The 19,683-nt window shown below is 43.5% G+C and overlaps 1 pseudogene; it reads right to left on the bottom strand.

Annotated features, from left to right (window-relative positions):
* Positions 1-565: 565 nt before the first annotated feature.
* LOC111541147 lies at positions 566-16,097 on the bottom strand (annotated as a pseudogene).
* Positions 16,098-19,683: the final 3,586 nt, after the last annotated feature.

Genomic DNA, 19,683 nt, shown 5'->3' with positions numbered 1-19,683 from the left:
GATTACAGGTCCCTCTATCTGGGAGGCTGAGGCATGAGAATCTCTTGAACTCAGGAGGTAGTGGTTGCCGTGAGCTGAGATTGCATCATGACACTCCATCCAGAGTGACAGAGTGAGACTCTGTCTCAAAAAAAAAAAAAAAAAAGAACAAAGTCATAGTATTTTCACACAATATACACTTGGTTCTTTAAGTGACAATTGTGACAAATAGCAGAAAGAATTAATGAACGCTGCACTTAATACCAATGTTTTGGGCAATACATAAAGAAATATCACAAACACTTTTCAAAATATCATAGTAGCCAATATATAGGGAATGCCTTTGGTAGGTATAGAAATAAAGTTTAGAAAAGAAAACAAATCACACTGGCACTATTTGATTTCTTTAAAAATCACTGAACAAGAAAAGGTACATTGAACTTCACATACTGATTTTATACAACTTCTGTACAGTACCTTGACTTAAATCCAAGAGCAAAAGTTAAGACTCTCCTTTATTTTTGGTAAACAACTACATGGTAAACTTGGATGACCTTTTCACCTGGATTTCACTGAAAATAGCCTTTTAAATTTTTTGTCTAAAAGAGGGCAGGTTTGGCACTTTTATACTGATGTCACCAGTGTTAATGTTTCTTGGAATCTTGGGAAGATTTATGTTCTACACAGCTGATACAGCATGGGCTGCTAGGTTCCTGCAAAGCCAGCCTCTGTTTTTTTCAACTTATTTTGCGCATTGATTTGTGTAACAATCTCATTCTTGTTGGTCTCTGATCTGGTTTGACTCTGTGTCCCCACCCAAATTTCATCTCAAATTGTAATCCCCACAGGTCAAGGGAGGGACCTGTAATCCCCACATGTCAAGGGAAGGAGGTGACTGGATCATGGGGGAGGTTCCCCCATGCTGTTCTCATGATAGTGAGTGAATTCTCATGAGGTCTGGTGGTTTTATAAGGATCTCTTCCCCCTTTGCTCTTAGCTCTCTCCTGCCACCATGTAAGATGTGCCTGCTTCCCCTTCCATCATGATTGTAAGTTTCCCAAGGCCTCCTCAGCCATATGAAACTGTGAGTCAATTCAATGTCTTTTCTTTATAAATTACCCAGTCTCAGGTATGTCTTTATAGCAGTGTGAAAACAGACTAATACAGTCTCTAATACCATTCCCCCAATATCATTTCTACAAGAATAATGTGAGCCACATGGAAAATGAAATCTAGTTCACAGACATTTTCTAAAACACTTGCCTAATGTTTCCACAAATACTCAAATTAGATCTAAAATACCAAGTTCATTTTCTGAAGAACCCACACAGAAGACAAAATATGATATTATGTGAGGTCTAGAAATCAGTTTGTTGTCATATCCTCCAATTAATAATCCTCCTTTAGAAATTTACAAACGTTTTCATCTCTTTTAGACGCCAAGTGGAAAGTCTCCCTGATGATTTGCTGTTGTGTGTCTTCACTGTAGAGCTGGTGGAACTTGGAGAGCTGTGGCTTCCTGTGGTTGCTGAAGGTGACGGTCACCTTGATCCTGGCTGGGCAGTGCCAGAGCAACTGCTTCACCTGGGGATCTCACTGGCTATACTTCTCCTCAACTTGGATTTTTAGTTGTCTTTTTATTTCTTTGTTTATTGTTGCTATTGGTTTTGTTTGTTGGTTTATTTCTTATTTTGGGACTTTTAGCACAGAAGAATGGAGATAATGAATAGGTACAGAATGGGAAAGAGTGGATATAATGATACACCCATATCCATCACCTACTTTCAACAATTACCTACACTTTCCCAGTCTTCTTCCATGTATTCCCCACACTCTATTGTCTATTTTTCTGGAGAATTTTGAAGTAAATCTAATATATCATACCATTTTACTTGTAACAATATTAGAGGATAAAAACACTGCCACAAGTCATCATCATACCTAAAAAATTTTATAGTTTTTTTTTTTTTTTTGAGATGGAGTCTGGCTCTATTGCCCAGGCTGGAATACAGGGGTGCGATCTCGGCTCACCGCAAACTCTGCCTCTCGGGTTCACGCCATTCTCCTGCCTCAGCCTCCCAACTAGCTGGGACTACAGGCGCCCGCCACTGCACCCTGCTAATTTTTTGTATTTTTAGTAGAGATGGGGTTTCACCGTGTTAGCCAGGATGGTCTCAATCTCCTGACCTCATGATCTGCCCACCTCAGCCTTCCAAAGTGCTGGGATTATAGGCGTGAGCCACTGAGCCCGGCCTGGGGTAAAGTTTTTAATGTCTACAATAGTTCTTCATATTATTTTGGTTGAATTTTCTGATATTTTTAATTGAACTAATACAATATTGAGGAAATAGTAAGTATCTATATTTATGCAAAGGCCTTGAAGAAACTGAAGTTTAAAATGAAACACTACCAGTGATAAAAGATAAATAATGGCACTGGTGCCCAGAAAAAAAAATTAAACGAGTCTTTTGTATATAATCTTTTATATAAAATCTAAATACCAAAAAAAATTTGACATGCCGATATCAGCAAGAGTGTGGTAAAACAAATATTCTCATAGTGAATCAGTGAGAGTGTGAATTGGATAGTGTGCAAGTCAGATGGCATGTTGAAACGGTAACTGAAGGAAGTTTAGCAAAAGAATTATTTATAGAGATGTGCTCAGGGTTAGGGGAACTTGCAAGGGCTGGTGAAAGATCCAGGGACAAGCAACTGCAGGAAATAGTTTCTACCCGATCTGACTGACAGGGCAAAGGAAGAGAGCTTTTCCTGAAACATGGTGGGGACTAGGTTCGGTGGCTCATGCCTGTAATCCCAGCACTTCAGGAGGCCAAAGAAGAGGATTGCTTGAGTCCAGGAGTTTGAGACCAGCCTGGGAAACAGGGAGACTCTGTCTCCACAAATAATATTTTAAAAATTTAGCTGGATATAGTGGCAAACGCCTGTGGTCCCGAATACTCTGGAGGCTGAGGCAGGAGGATCACTTGAGCCCAGGAGGTCAAGGCTACAGTGAGCTGTGATTGCACCACTGCACTCCAGCCTGGACAACTGAGAGAGACCCTGTCTTATTAAAGATAAATATTTTTTTTGAAAAGGAACATTGTGGACTTAGTAGCCACTGGGGAGGAGCTGCTTAATGAAAGCTGGCTTGTGGTAATGGAATATAGCCAGTGCCAAACAAAGGCCTGGGGCTCCTTCCTTCTGCCCTCCCGTCTCTCACAGAAGTCCTGAACAGACACTGGCTGCTAGAGGTTTATAGCCTCCTGGAGTACAGAGCAGGATCAGGACAGGTAGAGTGTGTATCTACAGAGGAAAACATGATCCAACACAAAGGACAATTTAATATTATCTGCCAGTTTTAAACGAACACCCTTGAATCTGCAATTCTAAGATTCAACCTACAAACTCAAATGTATGTAAAGTTGGAAAGTTAAAAACGGAAGTATTTTATATTCATTGAGAGTTTACTATGTAGGAGCATCAAGCAAGGTACTCTCCATTTGATCCTTACAAGAACCCTATGAGTTTGGCACTATTATTATCCCTATGTCACACTTTAGGAAGTCAAGGTTGGTAAAGTTCAGACATTTACCCATGCTCACAGTTAATAAGTGACAGCACGGGTATTTAAACCCAGACAATCTGACTCCAGTATCTGAGCTACAAGGAAGTTCATAGTAGCATTGTTTGTGTGAAAAAAAAGACTGAATACGAACTTAAATAACTGTGGTTTGGGGATCTGGTAAATAAATTATGGCACATCTACACAGTGGAATACTATGCAACTTAAAAAAAAGGGTAGGGGGAGGGGGGAGGGATAGCATTAGGAGATATACCTAATGTAAATGACAAGTTAATGGGTGCAGCACACTATACATATGTAACAAGCCTGCACATTGTGCACATGTACCCTAGAACTCAAAGTATAAAAAAAAAAAAAAAATGGACCCGGGTGTGGTGGCTCATGCCTGTAATCCCAGCACTTTGGGAGGCTGAGGCAGGCGGATCACAAGGTCAGGAGATCGAGACTATCCTGGCTAACACAGTGAAACCCCGTCTCTACTAAAAAATACAAAAAAAAAAAAAAAATTAGCTGGGCATAGTAGTGGGGGCCTATAGTCACAGCTACTCGGGAGGCTGAGGCAGAAGAATGGTGTGAACCCGGGAGGCAGAGCTTGCAGTGAGCCAAGATCGTGCCACTGCACTCCAGCCTGGGTGACAGAGCAATACTCCGTCTCAAAAAAACAAAACAAAAAAAAGGAATAGGCCGGGTGTGATGGTATACACCTGTAGTCCCAGCTACTTGGAAGGCTGAGGCAGGAGAATCACCTGTGCCCAGGAATTGGAGACCAGCCTGGACAACATAGTGAAACCCTATGTCTCCAGAGGGAAACAAAACAAAATCAAAGAATGGAATAGATCTACATATACTGATAGGGAAATATCTCCAAGATACACAACATGTAGAGAGGAAATGTGCAGAGCATTGTGCAGTCTGTGTACCCATTTGTATATAAAAATGAAAGGTGCATTTTAATTTAATCTCTCAGTAGAAGGACTGATAATTAAGGGACAATTTTTCAGTGTATATCTTTTAGTATTGTTTTAATATGTGTATTACTTTGCAATAAATACTGTAATTAAATAAAAAGCCACACACACATGCAAATGTGTATGAAGTGTCTGGAACAGAACAATAATAGCTAACATTTATTGAGCACTGTTCTAAATTTTTATATGTATTATCTCATTGAATTATTCAAAGGAACCCTATTAAGTAGGTATTATTCTTACCACCCTGTGTTGGTCTGTTTTCATGCTGCTGATAGACATACCCGAGAATGGGCAATTTACAAAAGAAAGAGGTTTGTAGGACTTACAGTTCTACATGGCTGGGGAGGCCTCATAATCATAATGGAAGGTGAAAGGCTTGTCTCACATGGTGGCAGGCAAGAAAAGAGAGCTTGTGCAAGGAAACACCCCCTTATAATACCGTCAGATCTTGTGAGACCCATTCACTATCACGAGAACAGCACGGGAAAGACCTGCTCCCATGATTCAATCACCTCCCACTGGGTCCCTCCCATGAGACGTGGGAATTCAAGATGAGATTTGGGTGGGGACACAGCCAAACCATATCTCCCCAATTTTAAAAATGGAGGAATGTGGTCACAAAGAGATGAAAGAATTTGTCCAGTGTCACCCAGCCAGTCTAGCTCCAGAGCCAGTGTTCATAATTCCCTCTCAATAAATGACTACTATTGTTTTTAATGATTTGTCCAAAGCAGTATTAACTTTTTCAACAGCTGCATTGTAGAGCTGGTTCGTTTTAGCGCATAATCAATCAAAACCATAATTTTTTCGATCCTATACTTCATCTTCATTTCAAAAAGAAACTTTACGGTGTTTGTTTGTTTTATGAGTTGCAACCAAGCCTGGTCACTACCCTTCTGGTTTTGGTAAAAACAAAAAACAAAAAATCTTGTTTTAATCTAAAAATATCCTTTACATTTATTCTAGTCAAAATGTCAACCTGTTGACATTTGAGACTGAGATTCCAGCCTGTGGAGGTAATTGTGACTCTTTAGTGAAGCCATTATGTTAGCTATCCCTCCTAGTTTTGGGTAATCTTTAAACCTGATAAGCATGCCTCTGTGCCAGCATATAAATTACTGATAATGTTGCCAAACAGGACAGTGATGAGGCAGAGCTTTGTGAAATGTCACAGAGACTCTTGGTCAAGTTGTCCCTGATGTATTAATTCATTCACCCTGCTTGGATTGTTCAAACTGCTGAGTCACCTATCACGTTTCTTCATCTTGTCTCCAAGGACAATATGATAAGTTTTGCTCATCATTTTGCTGGAATTATTTCTGTTACTCATTGATTTACCACCATAACTGTGCCTCCCCACCACCCCAACTTTTTTTTTTTTAAAGAGTCTCAATTGAAAGGGTTTGCTCACAGAACACATAGGGTGGCTTCTATTATCATCTCATCTTACATAAGTCCTTGCAAAGTGCTTGTACAGTGGTGTTTGTTCACAATTTACCAGCAGTCAATTCCAAGTTTACTGATTCCAATTTTGATTACACTTTTTCCTCTTTTTAAAACTTTTTGAGGGCTGGGAGCAGTGGCTCACGCCTGTAATCCCAGCACTTTGGGAGGCCAAGGTGGGCAGATCACAAGGTCAAGAGATCGAGACCATCCTGGCCAACATAGTGAAAACCCGTCTGTATTAAACATACAAAAATTAGCTGGGTGTGGTGGTGCATGCCTGTAGTCCCAGCTACTTGGGAGGCTGAGGCAGGAGAATCACTTGAACCCGGGAGGTGGAAGTTGTAGTAAGCTGAGATCATGCCACTGCACTCCAGCTTGGGCCACACAGTAAAACTCCATCTCAAAAAAATTTTTTTTTGAATTTTCCCCCCTCAGTCTTTTGGTTTCTCTTTAGGTGTCCTATAACTTCTCAGAATAATTATGGCAACCCAGAGCACATATACCTATCTCTTTAGTATTCTAGGTGTTACCAGAAAGGGGTCCCTGATCCAGACCCCAAGAGAGGGTTCTTAGACCTCATGTGAGAAAGAATTTGAGGTGAGTCAACACAGTATAGTGAAAGCAAGTTTGTTAAGTAAAGGAATAAAAGAATGGCTACTCCATAGACAGAGCAACAGTGTGGGCTGCTTGACTAATTATACTTTTAGTATTTCTTGATTATATGCTAAACAAGGGGTGAGTTTTCCAGGAAAGGGGTGGGCAATTCCCAGAGCTGAGGGCTTCTCCCTTTTTAGACCATATAGAGTAACTTCTTCACTTTGCCATGGCATTTGTGAACTGTTATGGCGCTGGTGGATGTGTCTTTTAGCATGCTAATGCATTATAATTAGCTTATAATGAGTCATGAGGACCACCAGAGGTCACTCTCATCGCCATCTTGGTTTTGGTGAGTTTTAGCCCGCTTCTTTATCACATGTTGTTTTATCAGCAAGGTCTTTGTGACCTATATCTTGTGCTGGCTTCCTATCTCATCCTACGACTTAGAGTGCCTAACCTGGAATGAAGTCCAGTAGGTCTCAGCCTTATTTTACCCAGCCCGTATTCAAGATGGAGTTGCTGTGGTTCAAATGCCTCTGGTGTAGGGCTGTGTTTTTGTCTAGTTCTAGACACTTAAATTCATTTTTCAAACATCTGCATTGTTATTTGATACTCTTATATACTCTTTTTTTTTTTTTTTTTGAGACGATGGGAGTCTTGCTCTGTCACCCAGCCTGGAGTACAGTGGCTCCATCTTGGCTCACTGCAACTTCCACCTCCTGGGTTTAAGCGATTCTCCTGCCTCAGCCTCCTGAGTGGCTTGGATTACAAGCACCCGCCACCATGCCCAGCTAAATTTTGTATTTTTAGTATTTGAAGAGATTTATTCTGAGCCAAATATGAGTGATTATGTCCTGTGACATAGTCCTTCCTCAGGAGGTCCTGAGAACATGTGCCCAAGGCGGTCAGGGCACAGCTTGGTTTTATACATTTCAGGGAGGTGTGAGACATCAGTAAGATACATTTGACCTGTACATTGGTTCTGTCCAGGAACATGGTACATCTTGGAGGCAGTGGTGGAAACCAAAAGTTTTATCAGGCAGATGAAGCCTCCAGGTAGCAGGCTTCAGAGAGAATAGATTCTAAATGTTTCTCATCAGACTTAAGGTCTGTGTTAATATTAATGACAGAGAGGTATAATGAGGCATGTCTAACCCTCACTTCCTGTCATGGCCTGAACCAGTCTTTTAGGTTGAATTTTAGAGTGCCCTGGCTTAGGAGGAAGTCCATTTAGATGGTTGGGGGGCTTTGGAATCTGTTTTTGGTTTACACCTTCTTCACGAGCGTGTGAACTGAGCTCTTGCTGAGAAGGCTCCATACAATGCTCTGCCGTCGCCATCTTGATTATCAATACTTTTTGTTTAACAAGGGGATTCAAATTTTCATTTTGCACTGGGTTCCAAAAATTATGCAGCCAGTCCTAACCCAATCCTGATAATTAACTGCACTCAATCCCACCATTACTTCTAAAAAAACACTTCCTTTTAAGGAGGAGGATTTAAGTTTCAGTTTGTTCTTGGTTTTACCTTTTTGAACACTGTTCACATAGGTTTTGGAAAAGATACTCTTTCTTTCATCTTTTGCATAAACCTTTTACATTTCTGAACTCCTAAGAAAACTTTATACTCACATTGGGATTTTTCAAAATTTAAACTAGAGCTTGTTTTCTAATTTTCTTAAACACTTTTGGAGTCTTAAATCATGGGATAGATTTTGCTTCTTTTCATTGAATTTTTAAAATCTGTTTGCCAAAGGTATACTTCATATCTAACTCATAAATTCCCAAAAGAAAAATGCATTGAACAAATGTATAACACAAATAAGAAATCATGTAACTTCCCCTAATTCTCCCTTCTTCTGAAGATATGTTAGTTATTTTCATAAGTCTATGTAGCTACACCTAGCTTGCCACTAGCACTTCCTCTTCATTCAGGTAGGAGGAAAATGATTCACAAACCAATTTCTAAATTATTTATCCAGTCTTTCTCAAGAAAATAGCCTTTCTTGGAATGGTAGAAAGTAACTTTACTCGGCCAGAAGCGGTGGCTCACACTTACAATCCCAGTACCTTGGGAGGCTGAGGTGGCAGATCACTTGAGGTCATGAGTTTGAGATCAGCCTGGCCAACATGGCAAAACCTGTCTCTACTAAAAATACAAAAATTAGCCCGGTGTCATGGCACGTGCCTATAATCCCAGCTGCTCAGGAGGCTGAGGTAGGAGAATCGCTTGAACCCTGGAGGTAGAGGTTGCAGTGAACCGAGATCCAACCACAGCACTCCAGCCTGGGCTGGAGTGAGTGAGACTCCATCTCAACAAAAAAAAAAAAAAAAAAAAAAAAAAAGAAAAGAAACTTTACTATCTCTAATGGATGTATTATCTGGAGTAAAGTTTAGCAAAATACCGTCTTCAAGCCAAAAACAGGCCTGCCTGGGAGCTAGGAATGCTTTTTATGTATTTTTAAGGCTTGTGACAAATGAATGAACAAAGAGTATGCGATTCAGAAAGTCTAAAATGTTTACAGTCTGAATTTCTACAAAAAGAAGTTTGCCACCTCCTGATTTAGACAGCAGTAACAATTTCTCTTCCCTCCCCACGGAAGTCAAAGTAGAAAAAAATTACTCTAAGCTATAAAGAAACTTGCGGTTGTTAAATTAAATTTATAGGAGCCCATCGATTTAGACTGAGCTCCTTCACTAGGCCTCAGCAGATCAAACCAAAATGGAATTACTTATGCTAAAATTCCAGGCCACCTTGGCCGGGCGCTGTAGCTCAGGCCTGTAATCCCAGCACTTTGGGAGGCAAAGGTGGGAGGGTCACTTGAGCCCAGGAGTTTGAGACCAGCAGGGGCTACATAGGGAGACTCCAACTCCACAAAAAATTTAAAAATTACCCAGCCATGATGGTGCACACCTGCTGTTCCAGCTACTTGGGGGGCTGAGATGGGAGGATCCCTTGAGTTCTGGAAGTCGAGGCTGTAGTGAGTGGAGATTGCACCACTGCCCTCTAGCCTGAGCAACAGAGCGAGACTCTGTCTCAAAAATAAAAAATAAAAAGAATTCCACGCCACCAAGACAAAATCAAGTTGTTTGCTTGACCTTCCAAGAAATCAGGAAGTTCAAATCCCCAAATAGGCCAGTTTTAGCCAGCATGACAAGGTAGTCCCCTCTGCTTTAACCTTTATAAGGAAAGTAACTGTGAAACAACCAGTCTCCGTTCTTTGTTTCTGCTATCTTTGGCTATTTATTTATTTATTTGACAGTCTCACTTTGTTGCCCAGGCTGGAGTGCAGTGGCACAATCTCGGTTCACTGCAACCTCCACTTCCCAGGTTCAAGGATTCTCCTGCCTCAGCCTCCCAAGTAGTAGCTAGGATTACAGGTGTGCACCACCACGTCTGGCTAATTTTTGTATTTTTAGTAGAGATGGGGTTTCACATGTTGGCCAGACTGGTCTCCATCTCCTGGCCTGATGTGATCTGCCCACCTCAGCCTCCCAGATTACTGGGATCACAAGTGTGAACCACTGCTCCCTGTCTCTTCAGCCTTTTTCTGCAAATACTACCCAGGTTGCAGAACTGAATTATCTGAACTTCTGGTTCTAAGGGTTGCCCACTGTGCAGATTGTTCTTTGCTCAAGTAAACTGTTACATTTGTTTTGTCTAAAGTTTTTCTTTAGTTGTGGTCTTCAACACTTGCTGGTCCCTTAATCCCATAGTTCCTGGTTCTTTCTTTCTCTCTCCATAGCAGCCATTTCTACCAAGTTTAGGAGCACTCCATTGCACTCTCCGTTCTTGGCAAGCCTATAGTCCTAACTACTAAGCTTTCTAGGTGAAACGTTTGTGGTTTGCGCCGCTTGCTATAAGCCAACCTGGCTGCCCCAGTCAGGAGTCAAGGCAGCCCAGCTCAAAGTGAGTTCCTCCCACTCAGAGAGGTCCACAGGGAACTGGACGCAATAGGGATGCTTGTTGCAGTGAATATTGGCTGACCCCTCCCGTCAGACTCTGTTTTAGTGAGTAAAAATGCTCACGGGGGCCAGGTGCGGTGGCTCACGCCTATAATCCCTGCACTTTGGGAGGCCGAGGTGGGCGGATCACGAGGTCAGGAGATCGAGACCATCCTGGCTAACATGGTGAAACCCCGTCTCTACTAAAAATACGAAAAAAAATTAGCCGGGTGTGGTGGCAGGCACCTGTAGTCCCAGCTACTCGGGAGGCTGAGGCAGGAGAACGGCATGAACCCAGAGGCAGAGCTTGCAGTGAGCGGAGATTGCGCCACTGCACTCCAGCCTGGGTGACAGAACGAGACTCTGTCTCAAAAAAAAAAAAAAAAAAAGCTCATGGGATCTCCTAAGGGGAGCTCTCCAAAACTAGGGTTATTCAATTTTCTGAGGTCTCTCGTTAACCTCATGTTTAGAAGTACAAGGGCACAGAGTGACTGGTCATCTGCTGAGGGGGTCTATCCCATTTCTGGGCCCTATGCATCCTTGCAATATAACCCCACATGCATTTTCTTGCAGTCTGTGAGGGCCCTAAAAAAATGCACGCTCAGCTGCAGTCCTGACTTAGTACCAGTTTCCCCTCATTCCTGATGGTTGACCTTGCTCCTACCACCAGGCCAAGTTTGTCCCTGCTACCTTCCTTTAGGCTTTTTCCTTCTGCCACAACTGAAGCTCGAGTGGCCTACCGTGGGGAAGAGGGGTTGGCGCAGTCTGCTGCAGGTGCAGGCAATTAGATATGTGATATCTGTTGAGATTTTAAAACAAAACTGGTTTATCTGCTCTTAAGTATCACCATAATAAAACCATCATAAAAAGCACTGGTTGCCGTACTAAAGCATGGCAGATAAGATACCGTTACAGGATCTCTGGGAAGTTGATTTTTCTGGCCAGAAACATCTGTGGCCGTGGTACGCAGACAAAACACTTATCATTTAGTGTTAGAAGGGCTGAGAGGAGTGGGAGTGGGTAGCTCATCTCTGTAGGCCGGTCATCCCCTGCAGTGTTCAGCTGTCTGCAGGGAGGAGGCCCTGGAGAGAATAGCTCCATTTCTGCAGTTCACAGCAGCTCGCAGCAGGGAGAGTACTCCTCTCTGCCGGCAGTTTCCGCAGCTCTCAGAGAAGCGAGTTATCTTCTCTGGAGCTGGTCGTCCCGTCGTCTCCAGCTACCAGCAGAGAGAATACTTATCTGCACAGCTCGTTGTCCCGTCATCTGTCTGTCCTCTTTGTTCTCTGGTCGTCCTCTGCTTTGCTCCGGCTAAGTCCAGGGCTTTACGGACCTCAGAGGGGAGGAAGTGCATGCCTATTGGCCCATGGGCAGCCATGGGCAGCCCCGAAAAAGGCACCACGCGTCCCCATTCTGGTCCGCAGGACTGGCAACCTGGCCCCCAGCCTTCAGGCCTTCCCTGGCCCGAAGGTGGGGCCTTACTGGGGACCTGCCCCCTTTCGTCGAGGAATTAATCTGGCTGCTGCTGCCATTCATGGCCCTGGGGCTGGGCCCCAACCCCGCTAGGAGATCAGAGCTGGCACCAGGAGCAGAGAGGCCAGGTAGCGAGAGCAGACACCCCCGAGCCTGCAGGGATGGGGCAGGGCCAAGGGGGGTATCCCATGCCCCCAAAGGGAGCGGGATTCGGGGGAGGGAACATCCCAGGCTCACGAGGGTGCAGGCTGCACAGATGTCTAGGTCCTGAGCCTGGGAGGGCAGCCACACCTGCACCGGCAAAGCTCCTGCCCCACCAATTAGAAAGGGTCGGGGTTTCTGCTTTTCCCCGACTCCTGCTGGCTCTGTGAAGTGGGAGGCCCAGGTCTGCAGCCACAGGTTGGGCGGCTACAGTTGCACCCAAGAGGGCAGATCCTGCCTGCTCCTGGCCCCCTCCCAGAGCACAGGGAGGCTCCCATCCACAGCCACAGTTGGGCAGCTGTAGCCCCGCCCAGGAGGGTGGGGCTCCCACCAGTTGCATGGAGTCTGCAGCCCCCACCACCCCGTGCCTCCCTGCTGCAGCCGACGTGATGACAGCAGCCACTACCATCACTACTGCCTGAAAATAGTCTTTTGCTGGTCAATTCTGCACAATTGCGGCAGTTACTATCTTCACATATGTGTGCTATGGTTTGGATGTTTGACTGCTTCAAATCTCATGTTGAAATTCGGTCCCCAGCGTTGGAAGTGGGGCCTACTGGGAGATGCTTGGATCATTAGAACAGATCTCTCATGAGCAGATTAATTGGGTGGGGTGGAGGGTGAGTTCTTATTCTATAGTTCCATCAAGAGCTGGCTGGGAAAAAGAGCCCAGCACCTTCTCCTCTCCCCTACCCTTCTCTTTCTCACTTCCTCTCTCACCATATGATCTCTACACAGCAGATCTCAGCTTCACCTCCACCTTCCCCGTGAATGGAAGCAGCCTGAGGCCCTCACCAGAAGCGGATGCTGGCACCATGCTTCCTGTGCAGCCTGCAGAACTGTTAGCCAAATAAACCTCTCTTCTTTGTAAATTACCCAGCCTCAGGTATTCTTTTGTATCTACATAAATGGATTAAATCAATGTGTTAGCTTGAAATTGGCACATTTTTATTATTCTACCTTTAATAAACATTGCATTCTACATGGAAGGTAATTCAGAGAACTCTGTTATATAGTTGGCTCCAATAAACCCAGCCTCAGCCTCACAATTAGTTTGGAGAGTAAGTTTCTAATGGAATCATTTTAGTGCACACTGGATGAAGTTTCTGTATCTGCTCCCTGAGGTACTATATTTCTGCTTTTTTTTTTTTTTTTTGAGATAGAGTCTCATTCTGTCGCCCAGGCTGGAGTGCAGTAGTGTGATCCCAGCTCACTGCAACCTCTTCCACCTCCCAGGTTCAAGTGATTCTCCTGCCTCAACCTCCTGAGTAGCTAGGATTACAGGTGCCTGCCACCACACCTGGCTAAGTTCGTGTTTTTAGTAGAGATGGGGTTTCACCATGTTGGCCAGGCTGCTGTCACACTCCTGACATCAGGTGATCCACCTGCCCTGGCCTCCCAAAGTTCTGGGATTACAGTCATGAGCCACCTTGCCCGGCCTACTTCTGCTTTTATCCACTAGATTCAAAACAAACAGTGAAAGCACAGAGACTGTAGGTGGAGAAAGAGAACTTGAGTTATTTCAATTCTGTTATTTTGTATGTGACCACTTGGGATATATATCATGCTTAAAGTTTAAAACAAAGAGTGTGGACTGAGAGTTGTGATATTTTGTTTGGAAAGTAAAAATTTTAGTTAATACTTGAAATATTTTACTGAGTTTGAATAAAGTTGTTAATAGTAACATTTGTTATTGTTGTTTAAAATTAATGACTCAGGCCAGGATCGGTGGCTCACACCTGTAATCCCAGCACTTTGGGAGGCCGAAGCAGGTGGATCACCTGAGGTCTGGGGTTCGAGACCAGCCTGACCAACATGGAGAAACCCCATCTCTACTAAAAATACAAAATTACCCGGGCGTGGTGGTACATGCCTATAATCCCAGCTACTTGGGAGGCTGAGGCAGGAGAATCACTTGAACCCAGGAGGCAGAGGTTGCGGTGAGCCAAGATCACGCCGTTGGCAACAAGAGCAAAACTCCATCTCAAAAACAAAACAAACAAACAAACAAAACAGACAAACAAAAAAAAAACACTAATGACTCATGAACATGTCCATATCAGTAGTATGATTTAGCATTATTCCCTAAATTTTATCTTTTTCCTGTAACACAAAAGTATTAACACATTGTTATTTTCTTTTTTATTGCAATTTTTTTTTTTTTTTTTTAAATAGGGTCTTCCTCTGTCACACTGGAGTATAGTGGCATGATCATAGTTCACTACAGCCTCAAAATCCTGGGCTCAAGGGATCCTTCTGCCTCAGACTCCTGAGTAGCTGGGACGACAGGCACACACCACCGTGCCCAGCTTGTGGTTTTCTATTAAACAATTTTTTTACTCACATAATTATATGTATAGAGTTCAAAAACAGAAAAATGTCACTTTCTGCATTTACTTTCTGGAATTTTATTATTTTCTTCATGATTATTTCTGAAGATAATTTCGTCATAGAGTGGGGGTCTGTGTGTTAAAAATTATCCCCTGGGTGGATGTCTAATAAGCTCAGCACACCTCTGGGTATCCTTCCTCCAGCCAACCTGTTTTTACTCCCGTGCTCTCCTGCCTTTTCAAATGCCACACTTGTTCCACAGCCTTATCTGCCTCTCCCTCACCACCTTCAACCTTTCCTTATCTCGTGGCTCCTTTCCAGCAACAATTAAACATTCTCAAGCATGTTTAAATATTTTTCCTCTCTTGACTTTTGCTTCACTGCCAGATTTCTTTAAAGGGGTTTCTGTATTTGCTGACTCTATAGGTTCACTCGCTACTGTATCTGCAGTCCACTGCAATGTGATCCTTGAACCCATATCACTGACTTTCTCTTACAAAGTCCAACAGCAACTTCTTATTAATAAAGTAATTGACTTTTTTCCATATTTACTGTTGCTTCCAACAGTTGATTTTTTTTTTTTTTTTTTTTTTTTTGAGACAGAGTCTTGCTCTGTCACCCAAGTGGAGTGCAGTGGTATGATCTTGGCTCACTGCAACCTTCGCCTCCCTGGTTCAAGTGATTCTTGTGCCTCAGCCCCCTGCGTAGCTGGGACTACAGGTGCGTGTCACCACGCCCGGTTAATTTTTGTATTTTTAGTAGAGACAGGGTTTCGCCATGTTGGCCAGGCTGGTCTCGACCTCCTGGCCTCAAGTTTTCTGCTTGCTTCGACCTCCCAAAGTGCTGGGATTACAGGCCTTAGCCACTGTGCCTGGCCTGCTTATTTCTTAAAATCCTCACATGCAAGATGCCACACTCTACTGGTTTCTATTGCCTCTCGGGATCCTGCTTTGCAGTCTCCCTTGCTACCTCTTTTTTCTCTGCCTGTCTTTTAAGTATCAGTGGTCCTCAGGATTGTCCTGAGCCCTCTTACCTCCTTCTCCACAGTCTCCCGGAGTGTTCTCCTTCACCTTCAGAGTGAGGACAGCAAGGATCCAAGAAGTGGAGCAATCTTTCCAGGGTCACACTGTGATAGCAGCAGAGTAAGGGTCAGAATTAGTTCATTCTGTTTAACGTAAGTCTGTTGTGTGCCAGACGTGGTGCTGAGCATTGGGGATACAGAGGCAAATAGGATGCTATCCTTCTCCCTCCAACTTTTGCAACCTGCATAGCCCTCCCTCTCTCCTCCCATTTCATCTGGCCCCTGCCTGTCTAGCGCCTACTTATCCTTCACGTGTCAGTTTAGATGTCGCTTGGTCTGGGAAACTTTTCTACCTACTCCTAAGATTTCCTTCTCCCGAGTCCTTCATACCTTTTGCCTATTCTCTTGCATTTCTCACATTGTCTTCTAATAACAATTAAACATACTTTTCTGTTCTTCCCCACTGGGCCTCCCTTTCTTAAAGGATTTCTCCTCTGGTTGAGCTGAGAAGAGTAGAACAAACCATGCCACTCGGACCCACACCAATGTTTCCATTTTCCCAAGAGGGCCAATGGCCAGGGCAATCGACAATACGCTTTTTGAGGGCAGCAGGACTGTGTCTGTGGCACCAGCATACCCCCAATACCTAGTTCCCTACCTGGCAAATGGTAATTGCTCAGAAATTGTTTGCTTTATAAAGAATGATTGAATGAACCACATGACTTTATGCTAAATGTTGGAATAGAACTTTGAGAAATGTCAACTTTCCCAGGCAAATAAAAAATTATAGAGTAGGAGGGTTATTCTGTTTGGAGGTGGACAAAAGGACTTGGCTGATTTCTGGAGGTCCCTAGCAATCCAATGATTCTGAGTTTGATTTAATATATTCCTGTGTGGGGAAATGGTATCATTTTTTTCTTTTTTATTAAAATTCCGAAGAACATTACGGAGACATTAATGAAAGTCTAGTTGGCTCAGTAGGTGAGAAAGATCAATATAGGTTGTTAGATGAATGAGGCTTTCAAATTAAAGATCTGCTTTAATTACATTAGATAGCATTGCCACCTAGTGGGTAGTACAAAATTCTTCACAGAACTACATGCCATGAATATTTCTTGGTAAATTATTGTGAATAAGGTTATTAACATTCTGAAACTGAATCTAAACAGACTAGTTCAGGAAGAATTCTGTTGGCCTGGTATTTACTGTACGCAGGAGTTCCAGCTAACTTCTTATCATGAAGTCAGCAGAGATTTCTGATAAGAAAAGTTCAAAATTTCTCTGAATATTTTTGTCCTTATAATATATCCCACTAAGGGGGTTACAGAATTGTGTGTTCAAAATATACTTGAATAAATTCTTTTTTTTTTTTTTTTTGAGACAGGGTCTCACTCTGTTGTCTAGGCTGGAGTGCAGCTCACTGAAGCCCTGCCCTCCTGCCTCGCCTCCAGAGTAGCTGGGATAAAGGTGTGAACCACCACACCTGGCAAATTTTTGTATTTTCTATAAAGATAGGGTATCACTATGTTGCCCAGGTTGGTCTTGAACTCCTGGGCTTAAGCTATCCTCCCACCTCAACCTCCTAAAGTGCTGGGATTATAGGCGTGAGCCATTGCACTCAGCCCTTGAATAAATTATTTTCTCTGTGTGGTTACATTATCAATTTGCTACACAGTTAGGATTGTTTTAGGGTTTGCTGTTTTCATCCATTCTTATTTAATGTTTTCCAGCATTTAAAAATATTTCAAGCATAGAGAAAAACTAAAAGTTTTTTACACTAAGCACCCATATACCTATTGCCTAGATTCTACATCAACATTTTAATATATCTTCTTTATTGCATGTACCTATACATCCCTGTCTCTATCCATCTATCCATCTTATTTGTATTTTACTTACTTACTCACTTAATTAATTAATTAGTTAGTTTGTTTATTTTTTGAGACAGATTCTCACTCTGTCACCCAGGCTAGAGTGCGGTGGTGCGATCTTGGCTCACTGCAATCTCTGCCTCCTGGGTTCAGGCGCTTCTCATGGCTCAGCCTCCCGAGCAGCTGCGATTGTAAGTGCCTGCCACCAAACCCAGCTAATTTTTGTATTTTTAGTAGAGACGGGGTTTCACCATATAAGCCAGGCTGGTCTCAAACTCCTGACTTCAAGTGAGTAATCTGCCCACCTCAGCCTCCCAAAGTGCTGGGCCCATCTTATTTTTAAATAAACATTTCAAAATAAACTGCATTTTGGCCAGGAGCAGTGGCCATTTACTTTAAAAACCAAATCTGGAATCTAAGAAAAATTAACTATTTTGGGCCAGGCGTGGTGGCTCATGCCTGTAATCCCAGCAACTTGGAAGGCCGAGGTGGGTAGATTACCTGAGGTCAGGTGTTGGAGACCAGCCTGGCCAACACGGGGAAATCCCATCTCTACTAAAAATATAAAAATTAGCTGGGCATGGTGGCAGGTGCCTGTGATCCCAGCTACCTGGGAGGCTGACGCAGGAGAATCGCTTGAAATTGGCAGAAGTTGCAGTAAGCCGAGATGGAGCCACTGCACTCCAGCCTGGGTGACAGAGTAACACTCTGTCTCAAAAAACAAAAAATTAAAAAAAAAAAACTGCATTGTGTAAAAGATTTAATAGTTCAAAAGTGAAAAATTAGGTCGGGGCAGTGGCTCATGCCTGCAATCCCAGCACTATTCCCCCATCCTATTCCCCCCTCTCTTAAGCAACTGCAACCATTTTCTATTTTCATTCATTTTAGATGTAGCCTTTCTCTGTGGGTTTTCGTTGTTGTTGTTGTTGGTGGTGGTGGTGTTTAGACAGAGTCTGGCTCTGTGCCGAGGCTGGAGTGCAGTGGCTCCATCCCAGCTCACTGCAACCTCAGCCTCCCGGGTTCAAGCAATTCTCCTGCCTCAACCTCCCAAGTAGCTGGGACTAAAGGTATACACCACCACGCCCAGCTAATTTTTTTGTATTTTTATTAGAGACAAGGTTTTGCCAAAATGTTGACCAGACTGGACTTGAACTTCTGACCTCAAGTGATCTCTCTGCCTCGGCCTCCCGAAGTGTTGGGATTACAGGCATGAGCCACCACGCCGGGCCATGTGTTTTTTGTTTTTTTGTTTTACAAGACAGAGTCTCACTCTGTTGCCCAGGCTGGAGTGCAATGGCGTGATATGTATTCACTGCAACCTCCGCCTCCTGGGTTCAAGCAATTCTCCTACCTTGGCCTCCCAAGTAGCTGGGATTTCAGGCATCCACCATCATGCCCGACTAATTTTTGTATTTTTAGTAGAGACAGGGTTTTACCATGTTAGCCAGGATGGTCTTGATCTCTTGACCTCGTGATCCACCTGCCTCCGCCTCCCAAAGTGCTAGGATTACAGGCATCCATCACCATGCCTGGCTAAGTTTTGTATTTTTAGTAGAGATGGGTTTTCGCCGTGTTGACCAGGCTGGTCTCGAACTCCTGACCTCAAGTGATCTGTCCACCTCGGCCTCCCAAAGTGCTGGGATTACAGGCGTGAGCCACTGTGTCCAGCCTTTTTTTTTTTGAGACAGATTTTTGCACTTGTTGCACAGGCTGGAGTGCAATGGTGTGATCTCGGCTCACTGCAACCTCCACCCCCGCTGGGTTCAAGAGATTCTCCTGCCTCAGCCTCCCAAGTAGCTGGTATTACAGGTGCCCACCACCACACTCAGCTAATTTTTTGTATTTTTAGTAGAGATGGAGTTTCACCATGTTGGCCAGGCTGGTCTCGAACTCCAGACCTCAGGAGATCTGCCCACTTCGGCCTCCCAAAGTGCTGGGATTACAGGTGTGAGCCACTGCACCTGTTCTTTCTTTCTTTTTTTTAAAATAAGCAAATACATACACATATTCTTTGTTTCTGTCCTTCATTTAAAAACTTTTTTTAGAGGTTCATTGGCACAATCATAGCTCACCGTAACCTCAGACTTTTGGGCTCAAGTGATCCTCCTGCCTCAGCCTCCTGAGTAGCTGGGACTACAGGCACATGCCACTGTGCTTGGCTAATTTTATTTACTTATTTACTTTATTATTATTATTTTGTAGAGACAGGGTCTTCCTATGTTGCCCATACTGGTCTCAAACTCCTGGTCTCAAGTGATATTTCTGCCTTG

The sequence above is a fragment of the Piliocolobus tephrosceles genome, chromosome 5, assembly GCF_002776525.5.
Source record: "Piliocolobus tephrosceles isolate RC106 chromosome 5, ASM277652v3, whole genome shotgun sequence".
NCBI classification, from domain to species: Eukaryota; Metazoa; Chordata; class Mammalia; order Primates; family Cercopithecidae; genus Piliocolobus; species Piliocolobus tephrosceles.
The sequence above is the reverse complement of the archived record's forward strand: the minus strand, read 5'-3'. Positions and strand labels throughout refer to the sequence as shown.